The sequence below is a fragment of the Bufo bufo genome, chromosome 9 (assembly GCF_905171765.1).
Source record: "Bufo bufo chromosome 9, aBufBuf1.1, whole genome shotgun sequence".
NCBI classification, from domain to species: Eukaryota; Metazoa; Chordata; class Amphibia; order Anura; family Bufonidae; genus Bufo; species Bufo bufo.
The window spans coordinates 222,033,229-222,054,637 of NC_053397.1; the positions used below are offsets into that span (position 1 = coordinate 222,033,229).

Sequence of the window (21,409 nt, forward strand, 5' to 3'; positions counted from 1 at the left end):
TGGAGCTGTTTTTCTTATCTTGTACAACCTCTTTAAATCTCTACTCGTCTCGCCAAGTCCTACTCCACTGCTAGGAATGTGGAGATGAAAGGTGTAATGATCAGGACCCGCTTTTGATATATGAAAGAGAATCTGCCACATTTTTAGCCCTGAAGACCATTACACATGAGTCTGACCCAGAGGTGGGCACAAAGAGCAGAGGGTCTTCATACAAAAACAATACATGGGCTCCTTGGTCTCCACAATCTCATTGTCCTAGTCAGTAGATCTGCATGAGGACCATCAAAATTCTACACCAGGCTAGTGAAGAGCTCCCTTTCCTCCTAAAAATATTACTCTAAAGCCTCATGCACACAGACGTATTTTCTTTCCGTGTGTGCTCTGTTTTTGTGCGGACCGTATACAGAACCATTCATTTCAATGGGTCCGCAAAAAAAAAAAAAAAACAGAGGTTACTCCGTGTGCATTCCGTTTCCAAATGTCCGTATTTCCATTCCGCAAAAAAATAGAACATGTCCTATTATTGTCTGCATTACGGACAAGGATAGCACTGTTCTATTAGGGGCCAGCTGTTCCGTTCCGGAATGCACACGGACGTCATCTGTATTTTTTGCGGATCTTTTTTATTTGCGGACCGCAAAATACATACGGTCATGTGCATGAGGCCTGAGTTCCCTGCTGTAGATGAGAATGTGTTGAATCTCTGTGAGCTAAGCAGACCAGACCTCAGATTTTACCTGTACACTTTTGTACTGATACATTGTAACAAACTATTGGGACAGGAAAAACATGTGTGCTGCTGATGTCTTTAGGTTACAGAGGATTATATAGATTTGTGCTCGGATCGGCTCATGCTGAGAGGGTACCCTACCTAAGCCTATACTCCACCCCCCCAACCTAGAAGCAGCAGAGTTATGCCGGAACTGCTTATCGAAGGGTAGCCTAAAGGGGGCTACCCCAATGATGAGACCTGAAAGAAGGGAGGGCTCCTGGGTGGGTTGAAATCGTTCGAACCGACAAGTGGGGGGAGGAGGGCCAGGTTTAAATAGTGAACGCCCCGCCTCCCCTCACACAAATGCGGCACTCTTAATTGCCTACCACTTGTGCTCGGATCGGCTCATGCTGAGAGGGTACCCTACCTAAGCCTATACTCCACCCCCCCAACCTAGAAGCAGCAGAGTTATGCCGGAACTGCTTATCGAAGGGTAGCCTAAAGGGGCCAAAAGAACCATGCATAGGAGTTAGAAAACTTGATAACAGAAACTACAGACCAAAACTCGAAAGCCAATGATATTTCGTATAAGGATCCGGGATATTACGCATGGAACACGCGGAACTGCGACGACCCAACCGTTTGATGACATGTACTGGCACCTAATGCATGGACGCCGCCGCTGCCGCGCCCATGCGGAAGGAATGTCCTGTGATCCAGCGAGGACCGACCCCTGAACCTGTCAACTAACCTGAATGTACGTAAGAAAGGCCGCGGAGGTTAGCCGGGCATTGCCTAGTTCGAGTACGAGAGAACATGCCGCTTGGACTAAATACTACGCAGCCAAGCCTCCAAGGCCTGCACCGGACACCATCTGCTGTCCGTGGGAAAGTATCTGACCGCCACTGGTTGCCCCGGCCGTGACGTCTTGGACGAGGCCAAGGTGAGGACATAGATGGACCCGCGCCGGATGAGCTGACCTTTCCGCAGGCACCCAGCCAGCGTATTGGTGCCCATGAGCTCGCCTGACCTGAGGAATCCATGGAAGGCCAGGTACAAGGCTGTTTCTACCAGAGCGCTAACCTGTGGCCCGAACGGTTTGCCCCTGCAGTTTGCCTGTCACGGCCTGAACAAGCTACCGGTAAATGGCTGACGCCCATGTCGTTTCACAACAGACATCTTGCGCAAACCCTTCAACGCCGCTTTGATCGGGTGGGCGGAGAAGAGTGACGGTAGGTCCGGATGTAGGATGTACCAATGGTGCTGAATACCTGCCAGGTATAGTTAACAATGCTATAGGACAGGTTTAATTGAGAGTGGCAAAAACCCCGACAAAGCCCAATAGGTGAGTGATAGGCCCCCCTTTTTCTTTTTTTTAATCTCCATGCGTGAGAGACTCTAATGGCGGAGTCCTGTGTGTAAACCTAAAGCGGAGAAGCCATGCGTGAGAGACTAATGGCGGAGTCATATGTGTAAAACTAAAACGGAGAAGCTCTGCGTGAGGGACTCTAATGGCGGAGTCATATGTGTAACCTAAAACGGGGAAGCCATGCGTGAGAGACTCTAATGGCGGAGTCATTTGTGTAACCTAAAACGGGGAAGCCATGCGTGAGAGATTCTAATGACGGAGTCATATGTGTAAACCTAAAACGGAGAAGCCATGCGTGAGACTCAGATGGCGGAGTCATATGTGTAACCTAAAACGGAGCAGCCATGCGTGAGAGATTCTAATGACGGAGTCACATGTGTAACCTAAAACGGAGAAGCCATGCGTGAGAGACTCTAATGGCGGAGTCATAAGTGTAAACCTAAAACGGAGAAGCCATGCGTGAGAGACTCTAATGGCGGAGTCATATGTGTAACCTAAAACGGGGAAGCCATGCGTGAGAGACTCTAATGGCGGAGTCATATGTGTAAACCTAAAACGGAGAAGCCATGCGTGAGAGATTCTAATGACGGAGTCATATGTGTAACCTAAAACGGGGAAGCCATGCGTGAGAGACTCTAATGGCGGAGTCATATGTGTAACCTAAAACGGAGCAGCCATGCGTGAGAGATTCTAATGGCGGAGACATATGTGTAAACCTAAAACGGAGAAGCCATGCGTGAGAGACTCTAATGGCGGAGTCATATGTGTAACCTAAAACGGGGAAGCCATGCGTGAGAGACTCTAATGGCGGAGTCATAAGTGTAAACCTAAAACGGGGAAGCCATGCGTGAGACTCTAATGGCGGAGACATATGTGTAAACCTAAAACGGAGAAGCCATGCGTGAGAGACTCTAATGGCGGAGTCATATGTGTAACCTAAAACGGAGCAGCCATGCGTGAGAGATTCTAATGGCGGAGACATATGTGTAAACCTAAAACGGAGAAGCCATGCGTGAGAGACTCTAATGGCGGAGACATATGTGTAAACCTAAAACGGAGCAGCCATGCGTGAGAGATTCTAATGGCGGAGTCATATGTGTAAACCTAAAACGGAGAAGCCATGCGTGAGAGACTCTAATGGCGGAGTCATATGTGTAAACCTAAAACGGAGCAGCCATGCGTGAGAGACTCTAATGGCGGAGTCATAAGTGTAACCTAAAACGGAGAAGCCATGCGTGAGAGACTCTAATGGCGGAGTCATATGTGTAACCTAAAACGGAGAAGCCATGCGTGAGAGACTCAGATGGCGGAGTCATATGTGTAACCTAAAACGGAGAAGCTCTGCGTGAGAGACTCAAAAATGTATTTTTTTATTTTTTTTATTTTTTTTTCACTATCAACCACTTAAGCAGCTCCCGTACGGGCACAGCTCTGAGTACGAGCATGAAGAGCATGGTATAACGCAGATCACCTGCACGGACTAACTAACATCCTGTGCCTAAATAACCCCCTTGGAACCTTATGTACGGCCGGCAGCAGGAAGCCACCGCCTATGATCTGCTCCCTCTGACCGAGCCAAGTACTCCTTCCCCTGATCCCTGCCTACCTAACGGCACGGCGGCCCGTGCCAGACTTTATTGAAGATGAGGAGCCTTTACCCCCAGCCGCGTGGGGAGCTCACGCTGCTCCCTGGCAGAATGCACCAGTGCGGGGGAGCCCCCCTCCTCAGCTAGGGCCGACCCACCGCCGGCTGGACACTCGTACCGCGTGGGGAGCAGCGCCACTCCCTGGCAATGTGCACCGGATCAGAGGGAGCCCTTCCTTTACCGTGGGCCCCGGCCCCCGCTGGTTTGAACCGTGTGCCGCGTGAGGAGCCGCACAGCTCCCTGGCATTGTGCGCCGGTGCGGGAGTGCCCCCCCTCACCTAGGGGCTGGTTATTGTGACTGGAACCCGCTGGGAGACTGAAGCCTAACTGGACCTACCTGTGACCGTGAAGGCTGACCTCCCAGGCCGTGGCTGACCCACGTGCGTAGTCGTGACGCAACTACCCGTAGATGCCCACCCAGTGCCTGTAGTTAACGGGAGTGCGACCGAGTCTGTGGATGTGACCGACTAGCCCCTGTAGTCGTGAGGGGACCCTACATCGAGAGTAGCGGTAACGGACCATCGCCTGTAGACGTGGTAGTATTACCTCATGAGTCTGTTGACATGAGACTAATGCCTGCAGTCGTGGCCGGTCTTAATAATGAGTCTGTAGTCGTAACGGATTTGTGCCTGCAGTCGTGGCAGGGCTTTAGAGCGGGTCTGTAGTCGTGACAGACTGATGCCTGCAGTCGTGGCAGGACTTTATAACGAGTCTGTAGTCGTGACAGACTGATGCCTGCAGTCGTGGCAGGACTTTATAACGGGTCTGTAGTCGTGACAGACTGATGCCTGCAGTCGTGGCAGGACTTTATAACGAGTCTGTAGTCGTGACAGACTGATGCCTGCAGTCGTGGCAGGACTTTATAACGAGTCTGTAGTCGTGACAGACTGATGCCTGCAGTCGTGGCAGGACTTTATAACGAGTCTGTAGTCGTGACAGACTGATGCCTGCAGTCGTGGCAGGGCTTTATAACGGGTCTGTAGTCGTGACAGACTGATGCCTGCAGTCGTGGCAGGGCTTTATAACGGGTCTGTAGTCGTGACAGACTGTTGCCTGCAGTCGTGGCAGGGCTTTAGAGCGGGTCTGTAGTCGTGACAGACTGATGCCTGCAGTCGTGGCAGGGCTTTATAAGGAGTCTGTAGTCGTGACAGACCTGGCAAAGCAACATTCCTATCTATACCATTATTATTATGATTATTATTTATTTATTTATTTTCTTTTCCCCCCCACCAAAGGCCACGACTGTAGGCGCCACCCTGTAAGAGATGCGCCAGTGGCCTGGACATAATAGTCCACCATCCCCCGTCCCCCAAGCCTATGCAGGAGAAAAGAGGGGGTTGGCCCCCGCATGCACCACCCCTGACTCACCTGGCGGCCATGACAGCCACGAACCCCACAGTATCGTAAGTTAGCCCACCACCTGTGGACCTGAACAACCAAGAACAGACGTGTGAGTGAGCGCACGCCAGCTGGGCGACACTTCACTCATGCCACCGCTCCCTAGCTAACCACCGGATTATTGTGACTGCGCCCGAACCAACCCCCTGACTGACCGTATGGGCTTACGGGCGGCCCGGCTGCGTGCGCAAAGTGACGTGGCCAGCCCCCCTCCTTGAAGCCCTCTTTATATTTGATCCTTGAACATATTCCAAATTTTATTTAAATATTTTTTTTTTTTTTTTTTATACTCCTGCCTTAGTACCTAGCCACTGTGCCTGAGCAGAGGAGCCCTGCACCTGGACTGCAGTACCAGTATGGGCCTGTAGGTGTCGACCATCCCCCGCCCTCTCTCAAGCCAGGACCTGCTGGAGCGCAGCAAGCCAGTGATTCCCTTCTAGGTTAGAATTAACCATTGAAATCCTAACTTGTTATACAGTGCACATGTCTGAGTATCTGTGCACATGTCTGAGTATCTGCTTATCTTGTCTTGCCTGAGTTTGGCGCAGTAAAGAAGATGAGTTTATTCTGCAGCGGATTCCTAGACATGACTGAAAGTCACATAAGCATGTCCACCTTAACAGCCTCGCTAATTGTAATTACCAGGAGAACGTGCATCAGGATCGGCTGTGAGGGATTTGCGCTCCGCCATGTGGAACATTGCATCCCGTGCCCACCGCTATCGACTATTTGTACAGGGAAAGCCGCGGCGTATTAATCGCCTATAGGTTTCGGCTTCCGCCCCCTGATCCTGCAGCTGGACCTCCGCTTACTGATTGCAGCTAATGAATAGATCCCTGTGTGAGCGGACGGCGTTTTCCTCTACGGCGGAACGTTCTGATACGGGAGTGAGTGATATATAACGCTGCGTCGTGGAGCCGACGGCCGGCGTGACCGATGCTCAGGGTATGCGAGCGGACGCCGTGACCTGTCGCTGCTGAGCCACAGGTGAGGGGTGCCTGCCTGGGGGACGCTGCATGTGGGAGCGGGGGTGCTTAGCGCAGGGCCTGGAGCGGATCGGGGTGCCTGTCTCGGGGTGCCGGAAGCGATCGGGAGTGCGGGCAGTCTCCAGCGCAGCTGGGGACCGGCGGCACGCTCGGAAGCCCCACATGTTATACATAGCGAGACGGGTGTGCAAGCCACCCTGCCTACCTAATCACCGTAGCGACGAGCTCGACGCAGCCGATCCCCCGATCCTCCAGTGACGCATGCCCTTCTCTGGCACCAACCCACAAGCCGATTCGAAATCGTTCGAACCGACAAGTGGGGGGAGGAGGGCCAGGTTTAAATAGTGAACGCCCCGCCTCCCCTCACACAAATGCGGCACTCTTAATTGCCTACCACTTAAAGGCAATGTATACTGTTGGGACATTTTTTTATTTTTTGCATTCTACTTATCCTGGGCTAGAAATAATTTTCCAATTGGTGTTTATTAAAACTTTTCTGCAGTTTGTCTTCTACAGCTTTCAGTTTCACTGCAACATCCTCTCCATAGAAACTATGGGCAGCAGGTGTAACCTGATCCCTCAGTGAGCTGATAATACCTCTCTTCTCTCAAGATGGATTATAGCAGGGAATTTAAGGGTGAGTGATCAGTGCAGGAGGCACCGAGAGAAGAGAAGACATGGCTCATAAGTGGAGAAAGAGGCATTTTCCTTGATAACATATATTACAGAGTTTCTTATATTCGCTTGTAATTTTGATTTATGCAAAGTTTGTCGAAGGGACATTGACTACTTGAGGCATATCCAGTCTTTATGGTGGGATAACACTTTTTATAAAGTATTACTGTGTTTGCAGAATGTTTCTACCCTTGAAAACATCCTGCGCCAGTGAAAATACAATGGGACAAAGTAATACAAAGTGTCAAATGTCAAAACCGATTCTATTTTTAATTTGCATGGATGTATGGACATTTCGGTTGCTACATTGTGGTCTCGGTAACTGCTGTTGGAAAGAAATGTTGCAAAATAAATAAAATGTTGCACAATAAGCCACACCCCCAAACTGAAAACTGGCAGCATGAGGAGACTGCAAAAAGTTCATATTAAACTTGCCCTATTTCTACAACAAAGTAAATAAATGCCCCCCCCCTTCAATTGGATATTTGTATCAACCTCCTATAAAAACACGAGTCAGATGTGGATTTAATATCGATGCTTGTTTATGAGATATTATAAGCAGCTCAGGTCTAATCTGCTCAGACTGTGTGATGGGACGCGGACACGCTGGCTCTGATAGGCACCGACTTAACTGCGGCTTTCTTGTCTTGCTCTGAGCAATTTTATGAACATTAATTGGAGCCTGAGCAGGAAATGAAGGGCTCTTGGAACGAGGCCTTTTGACCTTTAATTCCTTTTTTAATAAAATCATTAAAAGCGACCTTCTCCATATGAGGGGCTCCGGGAAAACGGAGAAACAATTCAATGCAGCAAAGCATAAACATCTAATATGTTTGTGCAGAATCCCCCGCTGAAGGCCCCAACAAATTGATGCTGGCAGCGCGGGCGAGGTTCCTCTTAATGAAGTCGAATGCCGCGTTGCCTTGTTTCATAATCTTCAAAGGAGGCCCAATTAAATGATATAAAAGAATAGCCATTGTGGAAAGACTGGCAGGGTTAACCCTTTAGGGGAGTGTAACATAGCAGATATGAGGATGAGTCCCAGTCCCAAAGGGCCTCCCTCTATCTGAAGATTTGTGGACACTTGGGATCATGGCTGTTGCTGGAGAATCTGAAGGAGAGCAGGAGATTTACTAATACCATCATAGGATGCCTTAAAGGGGTTGTTTCATTCGGGAAATCAGATAGGTGCAGGTCTCAGAGGTCTTAAAAGGTGCAGGTCTCAGAGGTCTTAAACGTGCCTACGAAAGTGAAGGAGAGCGCAAAGTGCAAATGCTGCATGCTTTTCAGAAGTCCCATAGAAATGAATGGAGGGCGCACTATGCAATTGCTGCCACCGCTCCTTTCACTTCTATGGGGCTTGTAGAAATAGCTGAACCAGTGCTTAGCTGTTTTCGGCAGTCCTGTAGAAATGAATGGAGGGTGTCCGCACATGCGAGGCTGCTCTCAGCTCACTTCAGGATCTCATTCTGCAGAGGTGGGACCCACACCTATCTGACATTGGTGGCATATCCTAGCAAAATTGTTTCAGATGAGACAATTCTATGGGAGCAGCGCTTGGTTGTGGACGGACCCCGGGAAATCTGGGCCCTCCAGCTACAGCGCTCCCCGCTTCGTTCTCGTTGTAGCGGTGGGACCCGCACCTATCAGACAATGGGAGCATATCCTAGCGATATGCCCCCATTGTCTGAGATGGGAATACCCCTTTAAGGCTAAGTTCAGACTTCAGTTATTTGGTCAGTTATTTCCATCAGTGATTGTGAGCCAAATCCAGGTGTGGGTCAAGAACACAGAACCGGTGCTGATCTTTCTCTGTGGAGGCTTCTCTACTGGCTTTGGTTCACAATAACTGCTGGAAATAACTGACCAAATAACTGAAGTGTGAACTTAGCCTTAGGCCTCATGTATACGGCTCGGCCGTGCCCCTATTGCAGCCTGCAAACAGCGCAACCGCAATATACGGGCCCCGGCCATTTATGCACCGAATTATGGATGCGGACCTATTCACTTGAATGGGTCCGCAATCCAAAAGGTGCGGTGCGGAACGGAGATACGGAACCCGACGGAAACACTATGGAGTGCTTCTGTGGGATTTCTCTCCGTGCCTCCGCACCACAAAAAATAGTACATGTTCTTTTTTTTTGCGGTGCGGACAGACCAACTTGAATGGGTCTGGATCCGTCTGCGGCAGCCGCACGGATGGTGCCTGTGCATTGGAGACAGCAAATTGCGAGGCATTAAAGGGGTATTCTCTTCTCATACACTTTGATTTGTCACAAGTGTCTGATAGAGGCATGTCCCACCTCTGGGACCTGCACCTACCTCTAGACTTAGATCAACTGCCCCAGCCAGCCTCACCTTGCCCCATTCGCTGCCTCTATCAGGCTGTGAGAGAGGGGCAGATTTGCAGGAACAGCCGAGCTCCATGTGCTACATTCTTTTCACTTCTATGGAAGTTCCAGAAACAGAGCAGCGCAGCGAAGTAAACTCGGCTGGAGGCCGCCGCCTGCAGAATAGGGCCGAGTGAGGTGGAACCTGCATCTGCACCTATCCTGATAGGCCATGAATGTCTGTGAGACCCCTTTACGAAAATCTGGCGAAGTTTATGATGTATGTTATTCATTTCTCTTTTCTAGACACTTTTGAAAACTCGATAAAAGTTTGCACAAAAAACTAAAACGGGTGCACATTACCTGGCCACTTTTTGTGGTGCATTTGCTACTGAAATCTCATTGCTCTTATGCATGTCTGTTAATATATAATTATTTTTTTCCTGTTCTTAAAATCACCACCAACATGATAATAGTAATAAAGAGTAATGATAATAATGATAGTATTAATAATAAATATGACGATATCTAGTGATAGAACCACTAAAATAACATTTCTTTCATTCAGAAATGTGACTTTCTGGATTATGACATTTCCTTTTTATCCTTTTTTGTGTTATTTAAAAATAACCCCCCGGCTCTATATCTCTGCACCTTCAAGAGCACAATAGATACTGATAATCTGAGTGATTCCACTGACATAATGCCATAAATCAGTCATAAAGTTGCAGAAGTTCAAGTTGAAGTTGTGGAGCGCGGTTGTGTGCGGAACATCCCGTGCGTCATCTGTAGATACTCCCTGACTCGACTCTTCCTCTCCCCGGAGAGACCAATGGTGAGAACTTGTCAGATTTTATCTTGGAATCTTTTATTTTGGAAATATCAAACTGGAAAAGGATTCATTTATCTAAACTGTGGCCCCGTCTTCCTGTAAGGACTCCTTTCTGCTGTAAACAGGACGGCACCTACTCCACGACGAGCCGCGCTGGAAGGTCACTACTACTATTTTTATGGCTTGCAAAGCAGAATATTTGGCCATTGAGGCATTTTATTCAAGAAGCTCCAACTTTGTGTTTAATGCAAAATATATATAGAAACAAAAATATCTATATATCATTATTAGATAATCTATATATCTGGAAAAAAGAGGGCCCACGGTTGGCCTCCACTACTGACAACATCCAACAGTCCCCCTTATGGTCAGTAAGTCCTAAAGCTAGTTATATATATCCTGTCACATCTATTATTTTGGGGTTTGTGAAGAAAAAGGCTTAACATAAACCGCAACATACATAGGGAAGGTAGATATCAGTAATATACTGTATATAGAAGATAGTTAGATAGATAGACGGATCTCACATACATTTGTTACTTTCTCCCTTTCATTGTCAGTGTGTTGTTACATTGTATCTCATTATCATGTACACACAACACACACTTTCTCATGTAATTGTTATACAGACTTTGAAGAAAAGGGGCATATGAGGGGCACTCTCTACATAGGGGAACACATGGAGAGATCGATTGACCCAGATAAAGGATAATATAGTTTTGATAAAGAAGTACTACTAAATGACTCTAAAATACAATTAGGGTGAGGCCTATAGAGTTGAGCACCTCATATCTATAGCCGAACGGTGGGTGTAGTCGCTGTCCTTTTTTTGCATTTGTTATACAGACTTATTAGTCATTGTCCTGAGAGCTGATGCTCCTCCATCTGTAGCTATACTTGATGATAAATCAATTTGAAAGAGTTAGTTAACCTTTTTGTGACATTTTTTTACTTAACCCATTTGTGATGGACTGAACCGTCACTAGGGCTGCTGGAGAGGCTTGAGGGCTAGCCTCCTTCCTATGGACTATGGACCCAGAACTATGGAGACCCCCCCCCCCCCCCCCCCGGGCTCATTATACTACAAAGGGAAAAATGGGTAGTTTCTGCCTGTGAGTGATTACGTTATCCCATTGTGTTGGTTATTTGTATCACATGTGTGTGTTTTCTGACTGTAACTGCATGTGATTGGTTTATGTAAGAAACTGTCTCAGTCTTCCACAATGTCCCCATGGGGAGTGTCGCTTACTGGAGACCTGCATAAAAGGCTGACATGTTGCTCCATTAAAGTGTCCTGTTCTACCCTTCACTTCATGAAGTCTGGGCTCGTGTTCGGGGAATTGGAGAACTACACTCTGGGGATTGCTATAATCATTATACTCTCCAGAGTATAATCCCTGGCTCTTGTAAGAGCTGTTCCTGCATCGCTCTCCGAAGGAAGAGAGGTTCACCCACTGGAACCTGGAAGCCATGTCGTAGGTCCGGGGTGGGTAGAAGATGGCGAGAGCCTAACCAAGCTGCGGCGGTTTGTGGGGTCGGCAGTGCTTACGGTGTCAAGTGGAGTGCTTGGAGTCCTCGGGAAGCACTAGGAGCATCCATCGACGGAGGTACCCGGTCGGGGTGCTAGGAGATCCGTTACACCGTTAACCATCAAGTTTAGCTCGGCTGAATCTGTACTTCAAGGAGGGGAGGGGGCGCATTCATGAGATCTGCCCGATTAATCCCTTATTATTCTGTCCAAGTTGTTATTGGGTGAATTTTGAGAAAAACAGGAGAATTGAAACGTGATGGGCTGTGTTCACACTAGTATCATGGATCTCATTCCTCAATGGATTCTCTAGACTTATAACGCAGTTTTTCATGTTTCCATTGGGGTTCAGGTATATTTGACAATGTTCCTGGATAGGTGACACTGATAAATGATAGATCAGTGATGTTACCACTGCTGGGATGTCTATCAATCACCAGAACAGGAAACATCTGTCCCTAAATCTGCCAAACTGTAAGAATCTGAGGAATTAGAAGAGAGCAGTGATTGAGCATGTGACGGCCACACCATTCAAAGTCAATGGCGCCAACTGCTGATAGATAGACACTTTTGGCAGTACTATCCATTTAAAGGGTAACTGTAAAAAAAATATTTATTTGCTATTTTATTAGAGCTAGGCAAGTATACCTGAGTTAGTTTGTCAATGATGATCTGGAATTACCTTATAATAACAGCTTTCATTAATGTCCTCTGTCCCTTTCTACTGCTCCCTTAAAAGACCATTACTATGGCTCATCTGTCTCCCAACTAAATGTAAACAGAAGACAGAGGGGCGGTCCTTCACACTGCATGCCTGCATTAGGCTTCAGAGTAATCCAATCTGATTGGCTCGCAGGGAGCTGCTGGCTACAGAAAGTGTGTATGGAAAGTGAGGGAAAGCAGTTTTGGCCTCAAAGAACTGGCAGAGGAGCCATCTTGAGAAGGTCCTCAAATTGTAAATGTTTAAACAGCCGTAACTAAGGGAAAAAACTCTAGGAAAACAGTGGAATGTGAAGAAACTAAAGATTGTTTTATGCATAATGCTGCTGCAGTAACATATGCTAAAATTGTTATTTTTTTAATGAAAACATGACAGTTAACCTTTAAGAATGGCTCAGAAGGGGCCAACACGTGTTACTGTGGGTTTATGCTATAATGCTATTAGCTTGGGAGAGCTGAAACGCGTTACACGAAGTTCATACCATATCAATGCACTAATGTAATCTGACGATTTAAAGGGAATGTATCATAACCAGATACCAATAAATATTATTTTTTGTAATCTCTTTCTATTTTTCTGCTGATAGATTTTTTTATTCTATTTTCTGTACATGATTATGGGGGCAGCCGTTAACAGCATTCAGACATTTGTTTCACAACCTATAGTATGGAGATGACTTAGTGACTTCTATGGGAGAGTGTTGTGGGCATGCCCTGTGACCTGTGCAGGGGACATTGTGCAGGGAGGGGGAGAATGAGAATGGTGACCATCCATGGATACTATGTTACATAGATATAGGTGTTAACAGTCATTGTAATCTGCTTGCGACAATAATGAAACAACTGCTGAGAAGTGATCTCTACAGAACAGGAAGTGTCAGCTGATTATGTGAAAACTGCAAGATTTCAGAATTTCTTTTTCATACAAATAGTGACATGGAAAAATTAAAAGGAAAATAAAAATAAAAACTTGATATAAGATTATGATAGGTTATTTTTTGAGGAGACATTCCCCTTAAAAAGGTTTTCCGAAACATCGTTACCATGTGTTGCCCGATTCGAGTCTTACCATTAGACAAATAATGTAAGGGAAAAGAGGAGCAGTTGCTAATCACAAACAACCAGGTTACGGCTTTCTGAAGAGTGAGAGCTGGAATCTGATTGGTTGTCATGGGCAAGTCCTCCACTCACACCTTGCAACATTTCTGTTACATTGTCCCCACTTTTTCCTGTCACCTTCTATAATAAAACCCGACACCTCAGTCATGAACCCCCTCCTCATACTGTTTTTGTATAAACCCTCACTCTGTCTAGTGTTGTGTATGGTCCAATAACCTGGAATATTTCTCTTTCTCGGGAGCGAGGTCATGAAGTCAGAGATTAAAAATAGAGTTTTGAGTTTGGAAATAATGTACGAGGCTCAGACTGCTGATAGATCCTTGGGCGCTGTTCAGTATTTCAGCTCTGCTACGCCAAGAGTGCACGCTCAGTGCTGGACGTTACAGAAAACAGTACGTGGCGTTATGTAACTGCAGACTTCACCCCTGATGTGGTCAATTTCACAACTGTCTCTGTGAATATTGTTACCTTTAACTACTTACAATCCATACTGTACAGCTCTTATACTGGAGAGGACCTCCCTGCTACGGGTGGCTTTCCGTCACCAGGTGTCCAGCTAAGGATCTCCATTTACATTGCAGCCTTCACACTAACCTGGGCTATTACTCCACCTACTTTTACTGTGTTTCCAGGTGACTGATGCATTGACCAAGTCATTGGCTCATCTTCTAACCATTTTTCCACTGCCTCTTCTTAAGCGGACACAGTCACCTTGTTGCAGGACCACTTAGATCACTGCAGCCATCATTGGAGTTGCCATTTTCACCCACGGCCACCTACTTTTCACAGCAGTCGTGGTGACCACTGTCTATATCCCAATCAAGGACATTCTCTGGGCTGGAAATGCTTTCTTCTCATTCTGGATGTGGAATATGTCCTTCTATGTCTATATCCCCGCACTCTGGACAAGGTTCGTAACTCTCGGCTAGGAAATGTGCAGCTCATGGCATGCCACTTTCGTGCAGGGGACACTCTCCTAAGTGCCTGCCCCCTAATGGCTGAAGCAGGCACTCCTCACCAGCTAGAGCAGACACCTGCAGCAGGCCTTTCTAGAGATCACCTCCAGCAAGGATGATGGTGGAGTGTACACCATGTGGGCTTGTGAGCTTAGCCGCTCCCAGGCCATTGATACTAGTCGTGACGTCAATGGGCCTGCGGTAAACAGCGAGAAGGCCGGGGCGCTATGGCCAGCGCCGCTGCCTTCTCAAACAGCTGATCGGCAGGGGTCCCGGGTTTGGGACCCCCGCCAATCAGATGCTGATGATCTATCCAGAGGATAGATCATCAGTTTAAGAAAAATGCAGAACCCCTTTAACTCAACATTACAATTCCTTACAGTTTATAGTTACCACACATGGGCCTTCAATCCTTGTCTTCTCCTCTCCAGTCCTCTCTTCCTCCCAGCCTCCTCCTCGAGCTTCCCCCCAGCTTCCCCCATATACCCCAAAGCATGGATCTTTTATTACTTGAAAGCTCTCAACCACCATCCTTGCCAACGCCCAATATTGGTCATCTGAGAGTCCATGGGCCTGCCCAGAAACTGAATCTTGGTCAACCTACTTTAGTGCCCCCTCACTGTAGTTATGCCCAGATATGTGCCTCCTCACAATAGTTATGCCCAGATATGTGCCTCCCTCACAGTAGTTATGCCAGATATGTGCCCCTCACAGTGGTTATGCCAGATATGTGCCCCTCACAGTGGTTATGCCAGATATGTGCCCCTCACAGTGGTTATGCCAGATATGTGCCCCCTCACAGTAGTTATGCCAGATATGTGCCCCTCACAGTGGTTATGCCAGACATGTGCGCCCCTCCCAGGGCTTATGGCCAGATATGTCCCCCCTCACAATAGTTATGCCAGATATGTGCCCCCTCACAGTAGTTATGCCAGATATGTGCCCCCTCACAGTAGTTATGCCAGATATGTGCCCCCTCACAGTATTTATACCCAGATATGTGACCCCTTACAGTGGTTATGACACAATGTGCCGCCTCACAGTAGTTATGCCCAGATACGTGCCCCCTCAAAGTAGTTATGCCAGATATGTGCCCCCCTCACAGGGGTTATGGCCAGATATGTCCCCCCTTACAATAGTTATGCCAGATATGTGCCCCCTCACAGTAGTTATGCCAGATATGTGCCACCTCACAGTAGTTATACCCAGATATGTGACCCCTCTCAGTGGTTATGGCCAGATATGTGATTCCCTCACAGTAGTTATGACACATATGTGCCCCCTCACAGTAGGTATGCCCACATATGTGCCCCCTCACAGTAGTTATGTCCAAATATGTGCCTCCCTCACAGTAGTTATGCCAGATATGTGCCCCCTCACAGTAGTTATGTCCAGATATGTGCCTCCCTCACAGTAGTTATGCCAGATATGTGCCCCCTCACAGTGGTTATGCCAGATATGTGCCCCCTCACAGTATTTATACCCAGATATGTGACCCCTTACAGTGGTTATGGCCAGATATGTGATTCCCTCACAGTAGTTATGACACATATGTGCCCCCTCACAGTAGTTATGCCCAGATACGTGCCCCCTCACAGTGGTTATGGCCAGATATGTGCCTCCTCACAGTAGTTATGCCAGATATGTGCCTCTCTCACAGTAGTTATGCCCAGATATGTGACCCCTCACAGTGGTTATGGCCAGATATGTGACTCCCTCACAGTAGTTATGCCAGATATGTGCCCCCTCACAGTAGTTATGTCCAGATATGTGCCTCCCTCACAGTAGTTATGCCAGATATGTGCCTCCTCACAGTAGTTATGGCCACATATGTCCCCCCTCACAGTAGTTATGCCCACATATGTGCCCCCTCACAGTAGTTATGCCCACGTATGTGCCCCCTCACAGTAGTTATTCTAGATTAGGCAGCCCCCTCAGTAAAGATGCCCACTTTTGTGCCTCCTCACTCCAGTTGTTTCCCCTCTTTTGCCTCCAATCTGCAGCTTTATGTAAAAAAAAACAACATATACTTACCCTCTTCCCTGATGACCCGCTCCCACACTCACATCATGCTGCTGGCTGTGCTGGAGGCTGAATCCCGTGCTTTCAGCGCTCCTCCCACAGTCAGCAGCGTGATGTGCGCCCAGCAGGGGGAGCGCCTGAGCTCATAAGAACAGTGAAGCAGGGATCGGAGAGGTCGCCCTGCTTCACTCTGAAAAGTAACAGCCCGGCAGTAACAAGAACTACCGGGTGAGTGCGCCTTCCTTGCCTCTGTGCTCCCCCTGCCTCCTGCGCCCCCTCAAGTTTGAAGAGCGCTCTGATGGGGCCCAGCATTCTCACTGTACTTCATGCCGGGGCCTATCAGAGATAGTAGTAGGGTGCAGAAGTGGTAACACCACTCTGGGGTGTTACATACCACCTTACTTAAAACCAAGCCGCCCTCGGCTTGTGCTTAGGGTCTGCTCTAAGGGTACCTAAGGAAAAGATAAAGTGCTACATAAGATTATTTTCTATCACATACATACATAGACTGACATAGAAGCAGCTACCACTAGGTTCCTGCCCGTATGAGTAGGGTGTCTATTCACACATTTTGGGTGCCTTTTGTTCTCTATCAATCAGCATATGTAAGAGATACAGGATATTCCAGGACCTTTATCTGTGAGAATCAGAGTAAGACAGGAGCTAGATACATACAAATGAAGTATACACACGTGCAGTCACCTACCCGTCTCTGTTTCACACAAATAAAGCCCTCATAATCTATAAAATATAATGCAATATAATGCATATATTATTTCCAAAACCTGTATTTCTTACAGGCTCCCTCCTCCTGATAGCAGCATTGACATCAAAGAGGGCCCGGCTTATTCCCTTTCCTGCTATGGCTCCATGTGCTGTTCAACAGTATCATCAATAGATTTTTTACCAATCATGAGTGCGTTCCACGTGCCGGTTAGTGACTGCGCCCCAGCGATCCATAAACTAATATTTCCAGTAAATTCCATCACCTTGCTCTTATAAACTGACTTTGTTTTACAGGAAGCAATGAAATAAAAGGAGTAATTATGCAAAATGTTTAGCAGAGTCAGAATGTGCACACCCAGCGTCCGCCAGCTGTGCCCGCGCTAAGTGTAACAAGGTGTCCGTCTGTGACTGATATACTCTGGGAATTCTTGAAGTATTGTTACGACACTGGTCAGATTCTTGAAGAAATGTGGATATCCGTTCATCATTGTTGAAATCTTTGCACCATGTACCATCTTCAGTGTAAGAGATAAATGCTGCTACCAAAGCAACGTGTGAACTTGAAAATCCAGCTTCCGCCAACATCACCTCTTTTACCAAGTTTCTGGCCTGGACAGGACATCACTTCCTCTGTAGACAGTGTCAGAACTATTCCCCTGTCTGGCGCATGCACACATTGGGTGGATTCAAGAGTTTCCTCATACGCCAGGGAAAGGAATACTTCTTGCCCCATCTACAATGGAAGTGATACCCATCCATAGCCCAAGCTGGAAACCTGTTGAAGGACTTGATGGCAGAAGCTGGAATTTTCATAAGAGAAGCGTCATATAACTGGGTTCCTGGGCGGTCGATCAACGCAACTTCAGAACGGCAAGCATTTTACATGGGACCCACTGGACCACATATTAGATTCTGGTTTCTCCAAAGTCAGTGGGTTTGGCTGACATTAATGTGTATGGTCAGCCATAGACTTTATCTAAACACTTGATGCCTCAAATACATGTTTTGGGGAAGGAAGTAACTTCATATGAGCCCTTCAATGCCTCTTATTAGCGTTTGTCTGCAAGTTGACAGCTTCTGAAGCCCCTTTGACGATCTTTGGTTGTCCAATTGTCTTCATTATATATTCTCCATGGAAGCTGCAAAAAGGAAGGTTTGGGCCATAAACCCATCATCTATGCAATTTAAATGCAGACAGAGTGGACCTCCAGTATCAGGATATGAACCATTTCTATGTATATGAAATACCATAAAATCAAGTTAATTAGATGTTCCTCCTAGTACATAAACTTCAGAATTGCTCATTAGAAGCTCAAACGTTCCGCCCTCTTCAGAGCTGATCAAAAACCACAGAAAACAGAAGCTCAATTTGAGGTTGGTGACTATTTATTTACGTTCCAGGTCCCCTTCCTTCTGCACTCAGTCATCTCGTTCCGTCCTGACAGCAGGAGGGGCCACTCTAGAGACCTTCTGGGATATATTAGTGAAAAAAGACATCCCACAGTTTCTACCTCGTTCAAAAAGGAAATGTCCTTCAGATACAGAAATCTGACCACAACACAAAATAAAAATTATGAAATGTGGAATGTTTAGTCGTCATTTTGTGGTTTGTTGCTTCTAGTTCTCATCTATGAGAAGAAGTTGAGATATCTAAAGCCGACCCCGTATCTATGGTTATAGGGTCTATAAGGATTTCTTCCCACCCAAGTAAATATTGGAAACATTAACAACCAGTTAGTTGAGGAAGGAACATCATCAATGTTACTCACTGGACCTTGTTCCAGGTCCTCCCCATAGTTTCTATGACATCATCAGATTTTAATTTCATCATTAAAATTTCTTTTTGACATAGTATCAATGATTGTTAGTGTCTGACTCTTTTCTGCTGCTGGTTCTGGTCCTGGCTTTGTCCTTCAGATTTTAGATTTTTTCATCTGGTGTTAATTCCTTGCTATCCAAAATTGATTACATTCATCAGGAAGGTCCACTATGACCTTAGTGCCCACTGAAAGTATCACATCAGGTTCAATAAGAGATAAGGAAAGAGATTTTCCAATGAGGTGAAGGCCCTTTAAGGGTGAAGACCCACATTGTTCCAACTGTGTCCCAGAAAGTCCACAGTCACTTTTCAAATATCCTGAATCTTCCAAGGGACCTTCTAGTCCAAACCTATAATTTTACTATTTATGACACATATATAATCAACATACCTTCCGTACCTCCACTATGGTCACCATCAGATTCCTATCAAGATGGCCACCACCATCTCAGACTTCGTTGAGCAGCCACTGTAGGAAATTCTAAGACCTGACCTCCCCACCTACTACCCTCGAATGGGCTTTTACCAGTGATATAGGAACTGTGTCCATGACTGTGGTTTTCGTCTTAAAAGGAATCTGATGGAGGACCAGAATGGAGGGCACCAGGTATGTAGACTATATACAGTATACCATATTTTTGGTGCACTGGAGGGTCACTTTATTCTTAATATCTGACAACTCTCCAGAACTACTTTTGGCTTTGGCTCATCGCTCTGCATGGCTGTTCTATACCTCACAACTAGGGATGAGCGAATCGACTTCGGATGAAACATCCGAAGTCAATTCGCATAAAACTTTGTTCTATCACGATACGGAGCAGGAGCTCCATACAGTATTAGAATTTATTGGCTCAAGTGAGCCGAAATTATTGCTTTGCGAAGTCTCGCGAGACTTCGCGTAATAACTTAATAAATAAATTTGTACTGTAAAAAAACATTTCCCGAACCTGGGTTCGGTTCCAAGGGGTACCTGCCCCGTACAGTATTAGAACGAAGTTTTATGCAAATCGACTTCGAATGTTTCATTTGAAGTCGATTCGCTTTTCTCTACTCACAACCACAAGTAAGCCTCCTCATAAGGCAGTGAGGTCATGCTACATTATTGTGCATTTCCCCGGCCTCGATCTGATTGCCCATGTTGTGGATGACTGGAAGAGCCTGGGAGAACACGATGAGCGCTTACTCAATGTACATATCATTTACATCATAATCACTCCCGGATGGATTTTCCAGTTGGAGACTCTGAAGTGAAGAATGAGATTTTCCTATGAAAACAATGAAGTAATTAGCGTCATCATCGCGTTGTTCTTCAGGTGGTGGAGTTGACGTTCTGTAACCATGGAGAATAGTTACTAATCATCTGAAGTCAGAGAGGGAGGAAAATTATCGTTCTGTTGGTGATTTACCAAGAGGGAAGACGATTAGAAAATGAAATGTCTTATACCAGACTAGTAATAGATTCTTACAGATACATGTTCTACAAACTCTAATCTCATTATTGTAGGGTCTGGTGAGGGTCATTTATAGATGAAAATGAGCCACAAAGCAAACATTTTAATTAGGGCCCCTTTATAGTCCTTGCTCATGTAGCTCCAACCCTCTTTGCTAGACTCCTAGACCTGGTGGCTGCCATATTTGAGACCTTAATCCACTTTATCCCTCTTCTTGTAGCAAAGAAAGGACGTCTGAACCCCACATGGTGAAAGGAAACAGGTGGACACAAATGAAACCTGACTAATGGCTTTTACTGTTCACACTTGAGGTGACGAGCTTGTTGGTTACAGTATTCTCACAAGGGGCAACAGTCTTAATGGATATAGACTACTGAGAAGATGCAACTACTTTGGTGGTTGCAACCTCACATGGGGAAACTGGTTTAGTCTCTCTAGTTTGGCCGAACCCACCCAAATTCTGGCTGATAGTACTACTCCTGGTTGACATAAATTAAAATGGCTGTACTAATGTCCATGCCATCTATCCTCATGATGGACACCACACGTTCTGCTCTGGCGTTCCTTCAGGATGTAGTATCGCTCTCAATATGACACACTAAAGCTTCATCTGCCCAAGTATCTACTCAGGCCGCGGTATTTATACAGGTATTACTTGTAGTGGGCAGGATGGTCTTGGTCCTGGTTGTCAGGTCCTTTCCTGCTTCAAGATGTGAAGGTTAGGAAGTGCAAAGCCTCATCCTTTTCTACGGACTACTCTCCCCTTAGTTCCTTTCACCCTTTCTAGGCCCTGAGGTGGCATGCCAATTGGTGAGCATCACCCACCTCCACTTGCTAGTTACCATGTTAGCTGGTTCTCCCTCTAAAACTGCTCTCCACGTCTTGTGGTCTTTGTGTGCACTGATCATAAGGCTCAGGTGCACTATTATTTATTAACTAGGGGAACGTGCTACACAGCGTGAAAACCACTGACCTCTGCCAAGGCCCTGGCAATTAACTCCTTTATGCCAGGTGCACAGCGCAGTTTACAACATATGCCTATGCGGTGCCCATCAACACCCTGCATCTTACGCCACACAGGTCACCACAGATGGCGTATGGCATAACATGACAGCCTGGT

The 21,409-nt window shown here is 46.6% G+C and overlaps 1 long non-coding RNA gene across 1 annotated transcript in view; it reads left to right on the plus strand.

Moving 5' to 3' along the window:
- Positions 1 to 17,434, plus strand: part of LOC120979328 — a 32,302-nt gene extending 14,868 nt beyond the window's left edge. The window contains exons 2-3 of the long non-coding RNA XR_005774270.1: positions 17,094 to 17,226; positions 17,314 to 17,434. This is a non-coding gene — a long non-coding RNA (uncharacterized LOC120979328). The remainder of the gene's footprint in view (positions 1 to 17,093; positions 17,227 to 17,313) is intronic.
- The last annotated feature ends 3,975 nt before the right edge of the window (positions 17,435 to 21,409 follow it).